The 22736-nt window shown below is 36.4% G+C and overlaps 1 long non-coding RNA gene across 1 annotated transcript; it reads right to left on the reverse strand.

Moving 5' to 3' along the window:
- Positions 1–4530: 4530 nt before the first annotated feature.
- LOC145276702 (uncharacterized) lies at positions 4531–14004 on the reverse strand. The gene is made up of 2 exons (XR_013867995.1): positions 13770–14004; positions 4531–5027 (listed from the first exon to the last, which is right to left on the reverse strand). It is a non-coding gene; the product is annotated as an uncharacterized LOC145276702 (long non-coding RNA).
- Positions 14005–22736: the final 8732 nt, after the last annotated feature.

Genomic DNA, 22736 nt, shown 5'->3' on the forward strand with positions numbered 1-22736 from the left:
TGTTTTTAAGCATATCGTCAGAAAACGATGATGTCATTAAGATCAGGCTGTCTGGAGATATTGGCTTCCTCTGACAACTGCACCTAACATTGATGCATTTTGTTTTCCTACTGTAATGCTATGCCCCTTTAGGCTGTGATCATAGCGTAGTATCTTTTAACTGTGGCAAGCGGGGTCAATGGTCAAAACGTTATTATTATTGTTATTGTATTCTTATTAATTGATTTGAGCGACGGATGGTCGCTGGATCAGTTATTATGATTAGAAGAATAAACAACTAATTTGCGGAAGAAATGATTGACGTGTGAATCGCAAAAGGAATGTGAAAATAGAAAATATATGTAAACATTATTTTGGGGTTTTGGATAAACAAATAACTAGCTGTGGATTACGTTGGTCTGAGGCACGTAATTAGGTTACGTAAGAGAACACGTGATGTAGTTAGTTTTTGGAGATATTCAGAGAGTTGAGGATTGACCACCAGAGCGGACAGATGTCTAGATAGGGGTGGACAGACAGCTAGGACCGGGCTGTATGAACAGAAAATGTAGACTAACCGCAGATCCTGTTAAAACCATTTGAGACAACTGTAATAAATTTATATTACAAAAATCTCTGATAGTTCAATGGTGCTAATGCAATAGAATGTACCCTGGCTCTAGATGAAACGCTAAGACTTCCTAAGACGAACAACAACAAAACAGAATAGACGTCATCGTCATACCACCCAGTATATAACACTACTTCCTTTTGCAAAACTATACTATGTTCTCCTAAACCAAAAACAACAACTTACCTTTGTCCCCTTTTTCCTTATTCCTATTTCCCCTTTTCTCTTTCCATCCCCTGACTGGTTTCCTAACTTAAAATGTACTAAACGCTAATACTGTAACACTTTGGCCTTTCCCATTGCAAAAAAATCATTCATGTTCTGCCAGACAGGGAACAAAAATGATAAAATCCACCATAAAACAAACAAACCAAACACTAAAAGCTAGCGATTTAAGATACAAAGAGATTGAAGAATAAGAACCGTCTACAAAATAATTGGAGACGACATAGATACATTTTTTTCAAAATAACTGGATTCGCATAAAATAACCCGAAAAGGGTTGATATGCCGCAACATTAAACACACAAACAACCAAATCTTTCAGTGTGTAGAAAAGAAAACAATATAAAAATACAAGGAATATTCACGAATCCATGTAATAGATGTTATAATTTACTCTAACACTAAGTATCTCTAGAAAACGTATATAACGAATGCTCATATATGTATTCTACTCTTACCTTAGAATGGTTGATGAATAAGTTCTTAAACTTGTTTATCGTAGTAAAATTATCAAATGCAAACAAGCAAAACATGCCAGAAAAAGCCACTGGTGTTTACCCTTATTTAAGTTGCTTCCAAGTTTTATGCCACTGTTGTTTTTTCATGTTGGCACGCTCTAAAACAAAACTATTAGTCTTGGCATGTGCGACAAATAATTCCAATCGCATCATTCATACAATTGTGATACCTAACCATCAGGAATAAATTTAATGTTGGCTCCAAGGTTATTGAAGAACGGATCTCCCTTCATTAAACGACTTAATTAGACTTTCTTAACCTACATGAACATCACAAAATATGATCCTTAAGATGTTACGGCCCTGTCAGTGGGGCATTAGAATACGCCGACTGCCCCCCCCCCCTGCAAAGGGTAAAAGTTCGTCAATGGGGGTCCTGGATATAACCTTAAACTATATCCAGTGGTGAGGACCCAGCTTGTGGGCTTTGGGGAGTGTGGAGCCACCTTTTAATTACCGTTGCTCCCAGGTCCACTCTGACCCGGAGTGGTAGTACCTGTATGGGTAGAATAGAAACTGATGTGAAAACAACAATTATATTCTATTAAAAAATAATGTTCTTCAAAATCTTTGGATTCGACATTAAATAACCCGAAAAGGGCTGGTATGCTGAAAACAAAAACAACCAACCAACCTTAAGATGTTAATAATGTCTACGAGAACTATTCTTAATCTTTCAAATGTCTGCAAGTACAAAGTTCTATTCGTTAAAGAGTAGACCCTCGTTACAGCGCCAAATTTTCTTCATAATTCACACTCTCTACAGCAAAAAGACACATCTTTGAATATTTATGTCAAGATTCGGTCGTTTTTAGATTTAGTGTTCAAGATATTATAGGCAACATTTAGATATTCATAGTTTATCTAAAAAGCGAGTTACTTAAAAAAAAATAACAACGTTGACACTTGAACAGTTTATATAATTTTATACTAAATGGAACATATAATAATAAATGGAGTATTGTTGTCATGTTTGGGCTGATGCATCTGCTACTAGTCTATATCTCCTGGACAGGGTTCAAAATTGAGTCGCCACCCTGATAAGTCCGAACTGTCATCCAAGATTAAAACTTTGTACAATCGACGAAATGTTGCATCCCTCTGCCTGTTCTACAAGTATTTTAATGGAGGATGCTCTGAGAAACTACAATCCCATGTGCACCCTTCATGTAAATAACCCCGACAAATCATACAATAAGCAAAGTCCCACCCCTACATCGTAAAGATCCTTAGATGTAAGAAGGCTTTCTACTCTGATAGTTTCTTCCCCAGATCTGCTAAACTCTGAAACATTCTTCCGGGTTCCCTTTTCCCCAATTGTACAGACATGCAGAAGTTCAAGTGTAATGTGACTAGACGTGTTGCTGCTATACTCCCTACATAGTGCCCCTGCAACTTAAGATCCCGATAGTAGTCCCTTACATCAAAGTGACACTGTGCCTTGTTTAGGGATGAAAATGGAATTTATAAAAAGAATCGCAAAATTATACTTAATAAAAAAAATTATCAATTTGATTTTGTCAACTAGAATTTTGAAATTTCATAATAGATTTATATCATGCAGCTTGTGTATTTCAATGTTTGCCATCAAAAAGTTAATTAACAATGTAGTGTGTGTATATACAGGGTGACCCCCCCCAAAAAAAAAACATATAAAGTATATATGGAACATATGCTGTAGAACGGAGAAAAAAAGCCAAATGCCCTAGTGTTTTGATGTGATGTTTTGGATATAATAAACTAGTTTTGACCAAAGTTTCATTTCATTCGATGGGCCTAATTAAAGTTAGATCCGGTTTTTTCTGGGTCATTTGTATATATATATATATATATATATATATATATATATATATGTGTATATATATATATATATATATATATATATATATATATATATATATATACTATAATAATTAAATACCTACCGACACTAGTCTTTCGGGAATCATCAGTGCTGGGTGTCACGATTAACGCCAGTCGAGGGATTCAAACCCCGGCAACAGAAATAATGGCTGGCTTCATTAGCAAAAACCCGAACACTTAGGCTACCGACAACTGCGAGAGATGCAGTTGAAATTTAAAAAAAATATTCTTTTTTATGTGCTTTTAACGTCAATCAGAGTGATCTAGTCATTATATGACGATCTATGCATATGAACAAAGTTGACCGACTTAATACAACTGAAAGTGCTTCACGATAAGAAACAAGTTTCTTAAAGGGCTGACATAATTATTTTCTATAATAATTGAATAATTACAGACACTAATCAGTTATATTACAACTGTTTATTCATCTGGGAATTCTCAAATACGTTCAAAGTATTCTTTCACTTAATTTTATACATAATTTTAATCCGCTAGATTATTAAAATGGTCACTTTGGAAAATATTTGTCCAATAAAATAAAATAAAAGCCAGCTTCTCTCTTTACATCATCAACGTTCTGATACCCGTCTGGCATCAATTTAAATGAATGGCTCTCGTCTTGGGGAAGCCTCAGGTTTTGACAAGCTTCTGGTCTTGACCTTTACTCCTGATCTTAAATGGAACACGTACATCAAATATGTTGCCCAGGCCGCTGGAAAAATAGCAGGATAGTTCTATCGATCTAGTAGATATCGCACTGCTGCTGATGCAATTCTCTATCTATATAAGAGCCAGGTACGTCCAAGGATGGAATACTGTTGCCACATCTAGGCAGGAGCTGCTAGAAACGACTTGTCCTGCCTTGAGAGAGTTCAAAATAGATGTCCTTTTCTATTCGCTGCAAACTCTATCTCACAGAAGAGGAGGTGTTGAGAGTTTGTCTCTGCTTTATCGTTATTTTCATGGAAAGTGTCGACTGAGCTTCAATCTATGGTACCCCCTCGCTAGAATTTCACAAAGAAACACTCGTCGTGCTGAAAACACTATCAATAATTCCCCCACTCTTTATCTGTGCATTACCATAAGCGTAAATTCCATGAACAAAGCTTCTTTCTTAGAACTGCACGCTTGTGGAATTTTTTTCCGTTTTCCTGCTTTCAAGCTGACTAAAATATGGTTGTCTTCAAGTTCAACGTAAACAAGTTTTTGATGAGCCGTTCAACTCGTTAACAAATTAACCGAATTTCCATATTCGAAAGGCAACAAGTTCAACTAATATACAACGCATTTACAAGTTAAAACAAAACAACATTGTAAATAGCTATTTTGACTGATTTTATTTGAGAACAATTTTTCCAATATAATTAAAAGCATATTGCTCATATACACCTTTTTTTAATACGGCGGTTGAATACTATTGTAATTACAACAGTTGTTATATGTTGGACCGTACATACGATTTGCGCAACAGAAGCGAGGTGATCCAAAAGTGTAAAAAACCCTACCATAACAACAACGAAATAATCGTCCACGGTATAAGTCTTGTTGACAGCAGTGATAAGTGTCTCTGAATCCGCCAAAATAGTTACGATTACAACGCATGGGAAATCTTTTATTGTATTCGTCAGTGCCACAGCACATTGGAGAGAATACGGATTTTCGATAGATGACATCTTTGCAACACATATAAAATCTATCATCGTATTGGCGACTTCCACAACACTTGGAGAAGTCTCCGGATTTGGGGATCACTCGGTTAGTGCAACACAATTCAATGCTCGGGTTGTAATTTCTTATTCCGCAGAGAGCTGTAATAAAAAAAAATAACATAGCGTAAAAAGCTAGGAATCAAGATTCAGATATAATGGCGATTAATATTTAAGAAGATACTGTCTTTAAAATCACAGGAATTTTACTATTAGAAAGAAGTAGAAAGATTGTATAAATATACTAGCCTGAGTGCCCAGCGTTGCCCGGGTGTTTGGAGGTGTGTGTTGAGCAAAGTAAAAGTCGTAATAAGAATGCAGGCTCCAACCCTTACCGCGAAGGAGGAAAAGAAAAAATGTGTGGTCTTTGCTATTTCGTCCATCGCCAAACCGGAAGTGGTAAATGTTTAAGGTAAGGCTTATAAATCGAAAACAGGGTGACCTCTTTCGAAAATATAAGCGTAAATAGCGACATCCTCTAGAAAAGTGTTCAGTGGATGTGAAGAAATAAATGTTTTTAGACAATTCTTTGATATTTGTCGTCCGAAGCGTCGATTTTTAAAGCGATGACGATTTCGTGAAAATCCGTCGCCTCTGTCGTAAGTTGTAGGCATACGTACATACATACATACATACATACATACATACATACAGACAGACAGACAGACACACATGCATACGTTTCAGCAGACAAGTGATATTTATATTCCAGATTAGCCTGGGTGCCCACGGTGTGTGTTGAGTAAGAAAAAAGAGTGGTAGCAGGCAGACAGGCTTGAATCCGTACCGCGAAGAAGGAAAAGAACGTAAAAAAAATGACCTGTTTGCTGTTGAGCCAATTGCCAAACCGGAAGTAACAAATGTTAAATTAAGGCTATTCAATCGAAAAGAAGAGCTGACTTTCAAAAATATCGGCGAAAAAAGCGACCTCTACCTGTAGAAAAGTGCCCAGTAGAGAGTGAAGGAATTAATGTTTTTACCCTATTTTTCGATATTTGTCGTCCAAAATAACACCGATCTCCTGAAATTCCGTTGTCTCTGTCATAAGTTTTAGGTAGACATACATACGTACATACATACATGTATGCATGCATTTAAACAGGTAGGTAAGATATATATTATAGAAGATGGTGTAATACTAAATTTATGTATAAACTAATAGGCCGTCCGGCATTGTCTGGTCGTAAAATACGCATAAATATTATATTTTAAATCATGCAGGAACTGAGACATGTACAAGCCGGTATAATGTTTTATTTTTTTCTTGAAAATAAAACTAAATGCTGGAGCTAAGATCGAAACCAAAACCTAAGGCCACTGAGTAAAGTACAATAAGCATTCGGCCAGCGTGATATACTCTGTAAAAACTGTTTTTAAATCGAATTATATTTAATGTAAATAATATATAATGTGAACTATTCACGTATGCGCAATCGTGAAACTGTTCGCAAACAGAGAAAAATCCGACGACTTCCACATATAAATTTTTCATATTGTATCCTTTTTTTTTCAAATGAAAACCTATTAAAAAGTTTTTTACATGTTTATTATATACCTAATTTTAAGTCTGTAAATAAAAATATTCGTGAGTATATAGGATGAGAATATCCTCCCAAACACACATTCTCACTTTCATAGAAATATAGATTATATATCTATGAAAGATTACGAGTGTAACGAGCATGCACGGAAACGAACAAGAATCGTGCGCTAGTGCATGAGTCGACCCTACCTGCGGCGAAAAGCGAACCCGGGACTTTTCGATTGGAAATCAAAAGTCTACAATGAACTTCATCCATCCACCTCACAGCGACGACTAATTTTTTCCCAAGGCTATAAAAAACAAGCCGATATGTCATTCGGGGCTAGTTAAGATGATTGCTCTCGTAATGTGTCGTATGTTACTGTGTTCCTGATCGTGTCAGTTCGACGGTTTTGTACGGGATCGTGTCGTATGGATTGCCGGTGTTGTTTGGGATCGTGTTGTGTCGATTCGACGGTATCGTTTGGGGGCGTGTCGTGGGCGAATCCTCAGAGGTGTTCAGGATTGTGTGAACGAACTTGTTCAGGACCGTGCTGCCCCCGTGTGATATATATATATATATATATATATATATATATATATATGGTGACCAAAAAAAAATAGAGGGCATTCAATCGTTTTTCTGAGCATTTTACAGTCCACGGAGAAAAAAAAATGGCCAAAGAACCTAGTGTTTCGATGTGATGTTTTGAATTTAATAAACTACTTATGGCGAAAGAAACGGGGCCTAATTAGAGTTGGGGCCCGCTTTTTTGGAACACCCTGTATATATATATATATATATATATATATATATATATATATACATATATATATATACATATACATACATATATATACATAATATATTTCTTTATTTTAGTTATATTTTCCCTCCTAAAGCAACAACGAGAAAACTATATGGTGCGAAATTTTATCGTATTATTTATTAAAAGTTTATTTGTTTGAATGGTAATAGTTTAGATAAATTATCAAAATAAATGTGTGTTCAATAATAAAACCAGATTTTTATCTAGCTGATCGAACATGGGAGATGCTAGCTTAATTTTCATGAAAGAGCAAGTACCGTTATCTTGCTTATACATCACATGGGGGTTAACAAAATCAGCAAGTAAATACGCCCCATCACGACAAACAAAACAGTTACTGTAAACAGGAAAAGTAATCGCCTATTGTATAAACAAGATGAAAGATTTATGGTATGTTTATCGTTACACTATAAGTAAATTATGAACATGACAGTAACGACCGCAGATGAAAGAAGGCAGATTTCAGAGAAACGAGTGTAAAGTAAACATACGTATCAGATTCTTTGTAATAGCATTGAAAGGAATGAAATAACTTAATCCAAATGCCAGCAGACCTCATCATACGCTCTACTTTTATTAAGAATTCAATCAACTGAACATTCATATTAGCGATAATATCATACGAAATTATGTAATGTAACACAATAATTATTTCTATCAATAATAATAAATGCCTGAGTACTAAAATGCACCTGTTAACGACAAGATACATGCATAATGGTTCGAAAAATTCACAACCTTACATGAAAGGCTGGCCCAAAACCTGCGAAGATGTATATAGAAAGAAAGCACGCCAGATTGGATGACAAAACGTAGAACCACACTGCTACAAAGGGACACAGAGAAAGGCACCGTCCCCAGCAACGATAGGCCCATTACGTGCATACCCAATATGTGGAAAATACTGAGACCACAACCGAGGGAACAAATCTACCACTCCCTAATAATCGTAGACTTCTCCCCGAGGAACAGAAAAGATGCCAAAAAGGAAAAAGAAGAACACATGATCTGCTATATATATATGAAACAGAAATTAACATACAATATGGTTAACAGAAATTAACATACAAAGAGGTGTCTTTCAAGGAGACTCACTATAACCATCACTATAATACAAAAGGGCACGAACAGGGGAACCAGCTCCAGACGGAAATTAACGTATAACATGTTTACCTACAGTCTGGTAAATACTGAGAGCCCAACTAAGAGAACAAATGTTCCACTCTAGTAATAATAATGCACTATCCCCCCCCCCGAAGAATAGAACAAATTTAAAAGGAGAATAAAAAAATACGGAATTCATGACATATTATGCATGAAAAAGAAATTCTGAATAAGGTAAAAATAAGAAATAATGAATATTGCCATGGGAAGAATTGAAAGCGTGGATAACAGACTGGCTGAAAATGTACAAGACAAGATTATCTATTCCATTGAAAATGCAAGGAAAACCTGGAAACGTGGACTGACACCTGATGGATAATGCACTGTTTTGATCAAAATACAAAACAGCTATCTTCAAAGATATCACCAATACTATATATCATAGCCATGATGCCCCTTAGCTATATGCAATTAAAATGCTACGTCGGATACAACATCACTAATACAGATAATAGAATTACCATCTGATGTACCTATTTACTATGCCTCCCCACGGGACAGAGTTAGACACCAGGGTCGTTTTTTAACGTGGAGAAAAGGTACAAAAATAAAAATTGTCTCAGTCGTGAAGGATTTCTCCTCCACCGAAAGAGAACAAAACATGGAAGTGCAGCATCTGAAGAACAGATGGTATTTATTTGCTCCCCCACCGAGCAAATTAGGCACAAGGCCGATTTTTAATGTGAGGACTGAAGGGGAAATGGGGAACAACTCCCCGGGGAGTAGGGGAGCTGGATAGTGACAATTAGTATGAAGGGTTACCCCTACATACACCAAGGTCTTATATGTGGGGTCGCCCCCACATATGGTCTTTGCTTGCAGTATCTGCCGGAACAGATACTACACTTTGATCTTGTCCCGAAGGCCAAGAATGGTATTTATTTGCTCCCCCACCGAGCAAATTAGGCACAAGGCCAATTTTTAATGTGAGGAATGAAGGGAGGGGGAAGGGAAAAAGGGGACCAGCTCCCGAGAGGTGGGAAATGGGAGCTGGTTAAAGGTCAGGCATGTGGGGGCAACCCCACATCTGGTCTTTGCTAGTCATAGCTAGTCATAGCTTGCAGCATCTGAAGAACAGATGGTATTTATTTGCTTCCCCACCGAGCAAATTAGGCACAAGGCCGATTTTTAATGTGAGGAGTGAAGGGGAAATGGGAACCAACTCCCCGGGGAGTAGGGGAGCGGGATGGTGACAATTGGTATGAAGGGTTGCCCCTACATTGACCAAGTTCAGATATGTGGGGTTACCCCCACATATGGTCTTTGCTAGTCATAGCTAGTCTTTGCTTGCAGCATCTGCCGGAACAGATGGTATTTATTTGCTCCCCCACCGAGCAAATTAGGCACAAGGCCGATTTTTAATGTGAGGAGTGAAGGGAGGGGGGAAGGGAAAAAGGGGACCAGCTTCCGAGAGGTGGGAAATGGGAGCTGGTTAATGGTCAGGCATGTGGGGTTGCCCCCACATCTGGTCTTTGCTAGTCATAGCTAGTCATAGCCTGCAGCATCTGTCGGAACAGATGCATCTGAAGAACAGATACTACACTTTGATCTTGTCCCGAAGGCCAAGGATATTACCATCTGATGTACATGGATGATATGAAACTGCCTGGAAAACTAAGAATCTGTCAGAGACGCTTATAAACACAACCAGAATCTTCAGTCATGATATCGGTATATAATTCTGTATGGACAAGTGTGCACTGCTGATCCTGAGAAAGGGAAAACTGGAAGCAACGGACGGCATGGAATTACCAAACCAAACAGAGACGATGGCAATATGTGAACATGATAGCTAAAAATAGGTGGAAGTTCTGGAAGCAGACAATATCAAAGCTACAGAAATAAAAGAGAAAATTTAAAAAGAATATCACAGAGGAACAACATTCAGTGAAACAAAATTATCAGATTGACAAGAAAGATGCTACGGTTTTAAAGATTTTAAATTAAAATAAACATATCACAGCTAAAATAAAAATTTATTGATAGAAATAAGCAACACCAGAATCAACATATATTTGTATCATAATAATGACCAACGCAAAACAAGTGTACTTATGCCAATAACATAAACATCTTGTGTTCTGATGGCGATGAAGTCAGTGAAGGCGTTTTTCATATCTTTTAAGTTTATGAAGCATTTCTAACACAGAATCTAGCCTAAATGCTTAAAACAGTGGTAGTCGGAAGGAAACAAGTCTGGAGAGTATGGCAGATGAGGCAGAGTTTGTAGCTTAATTTGTTCAACTTCTTCAGGGTCGATTTAGTCAGTTGCGGTCGGGCATGTCATGAAGAAGAATTGTTTTTTTTTTCTTTTGACTAATGTTGGGTGTTGTTGCCGAAGTTTCTGATGCATTTCATCCATTTGTTGACAGTACTTCTCCGCCGTAATACACACTCGACGGATTATAGGTTTTAGTAAGGAAGAACTGAGCTATACCGACAAGATAACACCAGCTGCATTTAAAAAAAAGATAAAAGATGAGACCTGTTGCAAACTACCAAACAATCAGTATGAGCTTTTTTGGTGAAACTCTGGCTTCTGGAAGTCTTGTGGAGCCTCCACGGTGTCTAACCACCGAGCTGAGCGTCGCTTGTTATCGTAAAGGACCCACTTTTCATCGCAAGTAACATCCCCGATTATAAACGGATAGTTCTTATTGTGTAAAAGAAATGAAGATGACACTTCATAACGGTGGTTCGTTTGGTTGTCGTTCTATTCATGAGGCACCCATTTATCAATATGTTTGTCTTTGCAATCTCTCTCAAGTGATTAGAAATCGCTGTATACGTTAAGTCCAATTCAGAAGAAAGTTCCTGGACAGTTGTGTGTGGTTTTACTTCGACTAAGACTTTTAATTGATCGTGGTCAACATCTGATAGCAGACAACTACGCTCATCATCTCCAAGACTATCGTTGCCATCAGGAAAGTTCTTTAACTATCATTGTGCTTTGGCAAAACGCTTCGTTGATATCGCTTGCTGTTTCAGCAGCTTTTTAGCCTAACTTGAATATAATTGAGAAACTTGGGCTAATTTGTTTTTCCCATCTTGCATTCAACGTTATAAAAAGATGACAAAATTATTTTTAAACGATTGTAATTACAACGATTAGATGAACGAAAAAGGCCCTTTTAAATGATATATAAAGTAAAGGTATTATTACGAAAACTTTTTTAAAACAAATCATTTGAAACTAATTTTAAAATTCGGCAAGAACATTCTTCTCAACCTAATATATAGTAGAAACCTAATAAAAAGCGTAAACACATTGTCAGTGTCACTAGGAAGATACACTTGGCTTATTATAGGTTTGACTAAAGAAGAACTGAGACAAGAAGACTAGGGAGCTCATGACTATCAATAATGAAATAAACCCAAACAATGATGCTGACCGACTCTATATGAAAAGGAAATACAGTAGAAGAGAATTGGTTTGTGTAAACATTCATAGTGTGTTAATAATGATAATAATAATAATAATAATAATAATAATAATAATAATAATCATAATAACAACAACAATAATAATAATAATAATAATAATAATAACAACAACAACAACAATAATAATAATAATAATAATAATAATAATAATAATAATAATAATAATAATAATAATAATAATAATAATAATATCTTTTGTGTAGCGCAGTTTGTAAGAAATAATTGGAGAGTACTGGAAATCTGAGAAAGCTTATTGTCACTCACATTCCAGGGAACGGAACAGGTTGGTCTCAACAATATGGAATCCTGAGTGAAAACTCATAGTTATAATAAATAATAATAATAATAATAATAATAATAATAATAATAATAGAAGAGCAGACCAAACAAACTGCTGCAAAGGCAAAAAATGAAATACTACATGGAACCAAGAACACTGAAACCGCATATTAAAATAAGTTCTCTGACCCGATCCGACCCTAATTGCCACATCACTACCCCCCTAAAAAAGAGCGAGACAAAATAACCAAGTAGGGTCAAGGAGGGAGGAAAGACTGATGAACTGACCAGACCTCAGCCGAATAAGTGCGAAGAGAACTGGGACCTAGGGGAGGCTTATTGTCACTCAAATGGCAGCAAAGACCAATAGTTGCTGCCAACGAGAAATCAATGGCAAGCAGCTGTTGCGATAATGCAAATTCATTGGCTAATGTTATCGAAGGAGGTGGGGAGTACTGGAAACCTGGGGAGACTTCTTGTCACTCAGCTTCCAGGGAACACCACAGGCTGTTTTCAGGGAAATATCTCTGAACACCTGTGTGGACGCCCCTTGTGAGCCAATAACAATAATAATAATAATAAAAATAATAATAATAATAATAATAATAATAATAATAATAATAATAATAATAATAATAATAATCTTCTATGACAGTTTGTATGTTTTTGCCTTACTATGCATTTTTACAAATAAAAACTATGCATTTTTACAAATCTATCGAGTAGACATGCAAAGAGAAACGGAATTACAACAGGTAGCCACACAGCACCATTACATAACAGACCTAGAATAAATTATATTCAAGACAGAAAGAAAATAAATATAAACTGTCTCTCTTTGGATAAACGGGAGGATCTTTAATGATTTGATGCATAATTTAATGCATTATAAAATATATAATGTATTACTTGCATTCTTTTTACAACAGTTCTCATGGAGATGTAGCGCAATAGATAAAGTTGTTAATAATAACCAGTTTTGTGTATGAGTCATATGGGGTTTAAACATCAATACGAGTAATACTCTAATATAATTAAGAATAACATAAAACTTCAATCCGATCAGGACCGATGGATAAAGAATAATCTACTCGCGTGGATAAAATTATAAGTGTCGCTTTTTTACTCCCATAGTCATTGCCGTGTTTGATACGTAAAGTTAGTTCTACACGTGTAAGTCCGTGTTACATTTACATAGAGTAAATTGTGAAATCCTATAATCCTTTCGCTTCTAGAAATCTTCATCGTATGGATTAAATAATAAAAGCTCTCATACACATTCGTGTGAAATACATAAGTCTCCGGCTTCGACAGGACGCACGGAAAAAAATGTGCGTTTACATCGATTGAAAAGTTGTGCAAATAGCAAGCAAAGTGCAAATAGTAAGACGAATAATTTAAACACTCAAAATAAACGTAAGTATGTATCTAAAGTCATATGTGTTTAATACAGCAAGTGCACTGTTTATCTTTAGGTCCACATATTAGTTATGCTTCCACAACGATAATTTCATTTTCATAAAAGAATAATACAAATGTTTAAAGGAAAGGTTGATAGCTAAAAGCAACAAAATGTTTACGAATGAAATTATAAACTGTACTTACGCCAGATAGTCAGCCCCTGGGTTAGAGCTATCAGTCCGCTCAGAAAGATAGCAAATTTCATCATATTTTGCATTTTCGACGGTTACGGTGAAATCGATGTATTTCAAAGTGTACTGAGGATTGACTTGAATTGAAGCTTATTTTATGCACATTTTCGTTCCCACTCATACAATGCCACGCTGGTACAATCAAGCCCATGTACTTCGAAACACGGAGATTAACATTTGCTTCCCATGAGGTGTGACATTTTTACATGCCTTATATCCTTAACCAAACAATGAAAACAAGAATTGCATCGTAAATGTGGGAAAAATGTTAATATGTATTAGCCTTGTTGGCTTATGTTTAAGCATTATCGAAATGTTTGCCCTTGATAATCTCTCTTTAAAATATAGTCACCGTTTATAAAATCACCAGGCTATTTAACATAAACTTATAACTTTGTATTAATATTTACTGTTTATCGGTGATGGGAATATTTCGATGGTTTTTCTTGATTTCGATACAATTATAATTTAATGCCCAATTCCCGATTCCGATGTACGTATCGATTCCGATTCTTATAAAATGTCTAAACATTTAATTAGAGATTTGATGTATTTTTAATGTGAAAATGACTGTAACCCTCATGGTATATCCACATCTATTTTGCCAAAACGTAAAAAAAAGAACACTTGATATGATCCTGCAATAGTGCAGAAGTAGATCTGCATAAATATTTTTATCAAGTTTGTTCCTTGTAATTGATTTAAAATAGTGAGACAAGTTATCATTATATTTCTTTTAAAACAAGGCCCATTTGCATATGTTTGCCATTAATGTAATTTGAAATTTTCATAAACAATATAAGAGTTGATGATTTGTATGCAAAGTACAAAAAACAATATATGAATAGAATAGTTAACAAACCCATTTCATGTCAATGGTGACTTTGTACATAACAAGGTCATTATACAGAAAAACAGTTTTTAACATTAGTCAGGGTTTTTACTAAAAGCACTGAAGAAATGTATCTATTGCTTGCAATTATAAAAGATTTCGTCGGTTATCGGATTGATTTACTACACTGTAAAATAATACCGAAATAAAAGTAGTAGTAATAATAGTGTAGTAGTATTAGTAATTATTACTAAAGTAGCCACAAGAATTCCCCCAAAAATATCGTAGGTTTGCAACAACAGATGCCACATACAAATTCAGTACAACTAGACTAATAGTCACTACACTATGTCAAGCACCATTTAAGACACATTCAGTTGTGATAATGAAATACTACATTACATGATATGAGCAACACCATCACAATCGCAACATCGTCAGAGCTAGTACTCCCTATTTGTCTCTCTTAATATTTAGTCTTACCACTGCTACCATCAGGAGGAATTCTACCTGTTCCACAGATTCTCTGATTACAGCGACCGTAAGTGGATCTTACACACACACACACACACACACACACACACACACACCCACACACCCACACACACATATATATATATATATATATTATTTTTAAAATATAATTATCCACTGACATGTGTTTCGTCGTCCACGACTCATCAGAGTGGCTGAATTAAAAATATTTTTAAAATAATATATATGCCGCTCCCCATTAAAAGGAGGTACCAGATTGGTCAATGGGAAAAAATTATTCCCAACAAGCATTTAGGTAAAAAATGCACTTTCGTATAAATACTTGAATTCATTCAAGAAAGTATCGCTAACAAAAACAAATAAAAACATATATATATATATATATATATATATATATATATATATAAATATACACATACATCTAGCATACTATTTTCAATTTCCGATCGAGAAATTAAAAACCACCTTCGTATAAAGTCCGTCCATTCTGATTGACTGAGCTCTGCTAATTCCGGAATCCAGTTATTCACTTTATAAACGAACGATTGCTATTATTCTATAATGGAATGACCTAGAACCCCCGTATAATAATATATAGACAATGTAGAACTACTCCTCTGGGAATCAGAGTATTCCAAGATACCGAGAGAAACAGAATCTCACCTTATATCTCTTTGTAAATTGATATGGCCTAAGGTGGCCTATTAGTTCAGACAATCAAAGATAAAGTATTCCGTGAAGGAATAAATAAATATACACTGTGGTTTGAATACTGAAAGAGAAGTTTATTTACGTATTTACATAGACACAAATAAAGCGGGTTTTTTCTTCAAGGAGGAAGTCTCTGTTTCTCTACAATGGGTCCGGTGAAAACCGGTGACTCGGTTCCTTATGTAGAATGTTCCGGGTTGCTTATCTATCTCCACATAGAACCTTTCTCAAAGCCAATTTCTCCTTGAAGAATTTTGCTTAATACCGTTTGTTTTTAGGTCTGGGGTTTAGTCGGTTAACTTTTCTTTTCACCCTTGTATTTTTTTCCTCAGCACTGTTTGAGGGGGTGGAACTGGTGGTGAAACTTGTACTCTCTGACCTGAAGTATCAGATACTAGTCTCAGATTTGGTTGTGCTATGGGTTGAGGAATATTAAAAGAGTTATACAATACCTCTAAGGGCAGTTCATTATCTTCTGCCTGTTTGTAGTCATCAGTGTGTCGAGGTCTTAGCTGATTCATATGCCTGCGACAGTCAAATTTACTACTTCTTACTGAATATAGCATGTGCCCAATTCCTTTCATAACCCTCCCCTCATCCCAAAAGCTTTTCCCAGTCCTAGTTCAAGAAGAATATTTCGTCACCAAGTTTGTAGAACCTTGTCGAGTGATTTTCTCTCGTTCCTGTTGCCTTGGTTGCATTTGGTAAAATCCTATCAAATACGGATCTGATTTTCCATGCAAACATTAGTTCAGCTGGTGACGTGTTTGGGTTAGGAATGATCCTGTATACAGACAAAAAAAAATTCAAGACTCTTCTCATCAGTGTCCATGCCTTGGTGTTTCCTTAAAGATCTTTTGAACGTATCAACAAATATCTCTGCGAGGCCGTTTGACCTTGGATGATATATTACAGTTGTTAAATATTCACTGGATAGGCCTAGCAGAATTCTTCAAAGTCTTTGCTCCTATAATGGGCGCCGTTGTCACTGATAATAGTTTTAGGTACTCTAAAACGACTGAAGAGATGTCTTAATGCATCTATTGAAGTAGTCGTTGTCGGATGTTTACACTTAAGCACTTCCGGCTATTTTGTAAAGTTGCTGACAACCACTAAGTAGTAATGTCCATTCAACAAACCTGCGTAGGCAATGTGTAACCGCATCCATGGTACATTCGTCTTCGGCCACGGTTGTATCTGTACAGGTGGTGCCTTTGGTGCTAACTGACCCCCTCGATACTCTCTTACCATTTTTTCGATGTCCCGTTCATATCAGGCCAATATGTATATCCGCGCATCACGGCCTTCATTCTGGACATGCCTGGATGACCGCTATGAAATTCTGTTAGCATTCTCTTTTGCAGTGTGGTCGGTATGACGACTATGTCTGCATACAATAAAATATGTGAGAAAATCTAAAATGGCGAAATTTTTTAGTCTTTCTTTGACCTTTCATTTAGCTGCACCTGGTTTTTCATTCTTACAATGAATTCATCTGTTTCTGCTGCCTTATTGATGTCGTCCAGAGTCACTGGTAACTCTCGAATCTTGTTGCACAGAAGTCCGGAGAGTTCTTTTTCCTTTCTTAATTCAGTTCCAAGAGTTCCAAGACACCAAGCGTGAGAGGGAGATAAAGAGAGAGATACTCTCGCCTTGTGTCCCCTTTGTTAATAAACCTTTGCATTTACCCTAAGAGAATGTCCTGCGTTCTGATTGTCTCAAGAAAGATATATCACATATTAAAACATTGCGGAACAAAGAGACATATTATTTCGCCCGGCGTCAAGTTCATTTAATATGTAGGTTAGTTCAATCATGTAAGATTGAAAATGCAAAAGAGAGAAAATCATGAATCTAATGTTCAGTAATCAGTTTACTTGCTTCCTTTCAAAGCACGCTATCCACTATAATAATCTCCTTTGTCGTCATCGTAAAAACGACAACAACTAAAATACACAGCCGATCGATGGTTTTTCATCATTGAATACACTTCGTAATATAAACAATATTCATTTTTTTTTTTGGTAAAACTTGTCGAGCGCTCTGTTTTGTGTTTGTTTTGAAAATGAAACAGAATTGAAATTTTGTTCCGTTTTATTCATTTTCTTAATTTCGCATGCACCAACACAATCGAACCTAACCGAAAGAATAAAATTCAACAATCGTTCTTTTTTATATTATATAAAAAAATATGTTTTTATAAAAATAAAATTTTATTAACAAAAACGAAATACGAAAAAAAAAAAGAGTAAATTTTCTCTTTAAGGCCTGTCTCACAAAGATGTAATTTTCCTGTAGATTGCTTTGTGCTAAAAACGAATCTGCTAACCGTATCCGTCGCAGGGAAATAGTTTTCACGATATGAAGAAACTGCTCTTGCATGTTTTTGCCGCCTTTTTTCATATCTAGTATAAGGTTGCATCTGGAACGGAAACTTTCTTTACAACTTTTTTAATGTACAGCCTTTCCTGGTAGTCGAGGGTTTAATCGATAACAATCCGCAAAAATAGTTGAAAAAAGACAACAGGGTAAACATTTGTAATGAGGGGGGCGTTCAGATGCTCAGGTAAACCCTAACATGGTTTGCCGAAACTGAACAATGCTGACCCCAGCCTTTAGATATCACCTTTTCAGTGTTTCGTTTTTTTTGTTTTCCGACCATTATCAGTAATTAAAGGTATAACTTTCACGTTACAAAAAATATAATAAAATAAAATAAAGTATTCGTGGGCATGAAGAATGCTGCCCCTACAATTTACTTTTTATTCATTTGTTCGTAAATCTTTAAGACGCTGATCAGCGCATACAGACTTAAATTTGGAATTATAACGTTCTACTAAAGTAGAACAATCACTTTTCCGCCAATCGCGTTAGTAATGCTGTTGTTTGTAGTTAGATATTTTTTTCTTTTAATGTTTTTCAAATTTCTACGGCGTGTATCCTTGATTACACGTTTAGCTTTCACATTACCAAAATACCTTAGAAAATTGTATACATCTTACCAACAAAAAAGGGAAACATTTTACGACTAGGGCCAGCATTAACAACTGACTTGACAAAAAAGCGTGTGTTCTGTTTATTAGAACGCTATCATTACAAATTGATACCCGACTATTACAGTCATTAAAAATACTACTTTAACTTTGTTTTAATCTTAAAATAAAGCCTGTACTCGATGATAATCACCGTAAAAATTACGGGAAATTAAAAAGGCAAACTTTAAAACCAACATGCATCATTGTTTAGGTTCGCCGCAGTGTGTGTTTTTTTTAGTGTTTCCTTTCCTCGTGACGGAATAAATGCACAGGATTATAATTAATTTTTAGTTCATTCTTTTTTTTAAATTCAATTTTCACCCAAAACAAGGCACAGTGCCACTTTGAAGCAGGGGGCTACTATCAGGGACTTAATTAGCGGGGTCATTATGAAGGGAGATGAGTAGAAAGGTGTTTGTTAACATTACACTTGAACTTCTGCATATCATTGCAGTTGGGAAAGCAGAATCCCGGAAGGGAGTTCCAAAGACCCGCAGTTCTGGGGAAGAAACTATTGGAGTAAAAGGCTTTCTTGCACCTAGGGATCTCTACTGTAAAGGGATGAGACTTAGTAGCTTGTCGGGTTTGTCGGGGGTAGTTACGTCGGGGAGGTACAAGTGTTTGCAGTTCGTCAGAGCATTCACCATTGAAATATTGGTAGAACAGGCAGAGGGATGCAACATCTCGTCGATGGGACACAGGCTGAAGCCTAGATGACAGTTCAGGACCTATCAGGTTGGCGACTCTCTTTTGAACCCTGTCCAGGAGCGAGAGACAAGAAGCAGATGCACCAGCCCAGATGTGGCAACAGTACTCCATACATGGGCGAATGGTTGCCTTATAGAGGTATAGGATACTGTCAGGCGTAAGTAGTTTTCTAGCACGGTAGAGGGAGCCAACCTTCCCTGCAGCAGCCTTGGCAATGCTCTCAATGTATCTATTCCAGTTCATATTCCCTGTAAACGTTAGGCCGAGGAGTTTAAAAGAAGTACTTTCAGGTAATGTGTTCTTGGCCATGGCTATTGGTGGTAGAGAAGGTTTCTTGTAGTTATTGAAGGAAACAAGCTTAGTCTTAGCAGCATTGAATGTGACCAACCATTTTTGTCCCCATTCCACTACGGATTGGAGGTCATCCTCTAGTGTTTCTGCCATTTCCTTGGATATGTGTTCATTTGTTTTCCCCTCATATCTTTTATAGAGAGTGGTGTCATCGGCAAATATACCCATCTCCGAAACAATTTTATCAGGGAGGTCGTTTATGAATATCAGGAATAATAGAGGTCCAAAGATAAACCCCTGAGGTACTCTCGAATTTATGTCGTATTGTTTGGATGTACGACCGTCGAGGACAACTTTGATTTTTCTATTACTTAAGAAGGATTTAATTACATTATGAATTCTTCCAGTGATTCCATATGATCTAATTTTCCTTAGAAGACCATCGTGCCATACCCTGTCAAAAGCCTTAGATATATCGAGGGCCACCGCTCTACCCTCCCCTGTTTTATCCAATGAACGGTATATACGTCAGAAACTACAGTTAAGATATCTGCTGTTGATCGGGCTTGCCTGAATCCATATTTTTTGTCAGTCAGGAGTTTAGCAGCTGTTAGGTGCTGGACTAGAGCTTGATTAATTAAGGACTCAAATATTTTGGCGAAAAGCGGGAGGAGGCTAATGGGGTGATACTTTAGTGGGTCAGTTCTTTCACCAGAATTCTTGAAGACTGGTACCACAGAGGCGGTTTTCCAGCAGTCGGGAAAATAAGATTCGTTAAGGCATTTATTGTAAAGTTTGGACAGAACTGGAGCAACCTCGGCAGAGCATTTTTTTAATATCACAGCCGGGATGAGATCTGGTCCACATGCTTTTGAGGTGTCTAGGTGTTTTTATAATAGCATGTACCTGAGAAGGGGTGATTTTCAAATCATCTAGTGAGGCGTCTGTTCGCAGAGGAAATCCAGGGAGTGAGTGGTGTACCGAGTTCAGTGTGGAGTTTGAGGCAAACCGACTAGCAAGCAGATTAGCCTTGTCAGTTGCCGTGCAAGCAACCTCATGATTGTTTGTTAGTGGGGGAATAGTTGACTGTCCATTATTAACTACGCTGTTGTAGATTTTCCAAAAATCCCGGGTTCCTAATTTCTGTGCTTCGATGAGCTTTCTGGTGGTTTCAGAGTAATATGTCTTAGCTGTGTCTATCACTCTCTTACAATTATTTCTAGATTCTATAAACTTCTGTTTATTTAAGCTGGACTTATGTCGGTTGAATCTGCGGAACGCATGCTGCCTTTGACAAATGGCAGCTGCACAAGCAGAAGTAAACCATTGGGGGGAGTGGGGCTTGCTATAGAATTTCCGTGCGGGAACATGTGCTTCAATAGCAGTTTTGAACCATTCAGTGGTTTCATTTGCACACTGTTCCGCTGGAAGAGTAAAGATATTTTGCCATGGGGCATCTCTGCTGAGCTCCCTGATGGCTTCCCAATCAGCCTTTTTGCAATACCTCGTTGTTTTGAGTATAAGCTCTTCAGTTTTAGGGCGAGAATTTAGGCTGATTTCTACCATTATCACAGCGTGATCAGCATTCCCGAGTGGGCTGTGGGCATTTGTTGTACAGCCATTGGGAACCGTTGTCAGAAAGAGATCTAGAAGTGAGGCATGTTGATCTTGCTGGTCTGGGAAACGTGTCGGAAATGTAACCAACTGAGATAGGGAATGGGATATAGAGAAGCTATGTGTTGCGCTACCAGCTACGTCTGTGTGATTAGTAATATTAATGTGATTAATAATCATTATATATTACATAATAATTAGTGTGATTAATAATCGTTATATATTACAGGATGGTAGTAACACCTGTTTTCTAATTATCCACACTACCTTACTTTTATTCAACACGTAAGGTGAAAGCACAGAATAATCACATCACATAATAAAATCCCCATATAAAGAATGGACTTATAGACAGTAACGTTGTTACCTCGGCACTGTACATTCATTTTGGCCACGGATGCCAGTGCCCGGTATTTTACTGGGCCGACAGTGGCTCCGATTAGCAACTATAGTTTAATTGTTTTTTATCTAGGGGGCATACTTCCACTGGGCAACGCCGGCACAACAACCATAACAATAATAATAATGGCGGAATCAAAATTATTTTAGAATGTCGAATAGGCAATCAGTTTACATATGCATTTAACATATACTTATAATCCTTTCCGTCCAATTCTAACATTTTAATCTTGCCTAATCACTCCAAATTTAAAGAGTAAGTAGAATACTGGTAGAATATAATATTTTTTTGATTGTTGACCATTATTTTATGTTTTTATTTGCTTAATTTTGTATTTATCAAAGGGTTTTGTGCGGGGCTTATTGGGTATCCATATTTTTATTGTTTGTTTTGAACAAAACCCCCGCTTTAAAAATAAGTATAAACACAACTAAATTTATCGCGATGGGTAGAAGGTTCTTGTCTTTGGGCGCATTTATTCATAGCATTTTTTTTTAAATCTTGTTTTTATTTGTTTGTTTGTTCTGTTTGTTATGGTAACAAATCCCCGAATTTCATTCGTCTGTTTAATGTATAATATTCGTTTAAATATATATATATATATATATATATATATATATATATATATATATATATATATATATATATATATATATGTAAGTAAATTTTTGGTACAGCAAAATGGAAGGAGAAATTTCAGAGGAAACATAATTTAATTTAAATACCAAAAAACAAGAAATGGGCAGGTGAAATTATTAAAATTACCTTAAGGCCTTATCGTCTGACCCTCTAAGAGGAAACGTCAGAATGATAGATTAAAAACTAAGAAAACGA

The sequence above is a fragment of the Euprymna scolopes genome, chromosome 1, assembly GCF_053919585.1.
Source record: "Euprymna scolopes isolate OS-2025 chromosome 1, ASM5391958v1, whole genome shotgun sequence".
NCBI lineage: Eukaryota > Metazoa > Mollusca > Cephalopoda > Sepiida > Sepiolidae > Euprymna > Euprymna scolopes.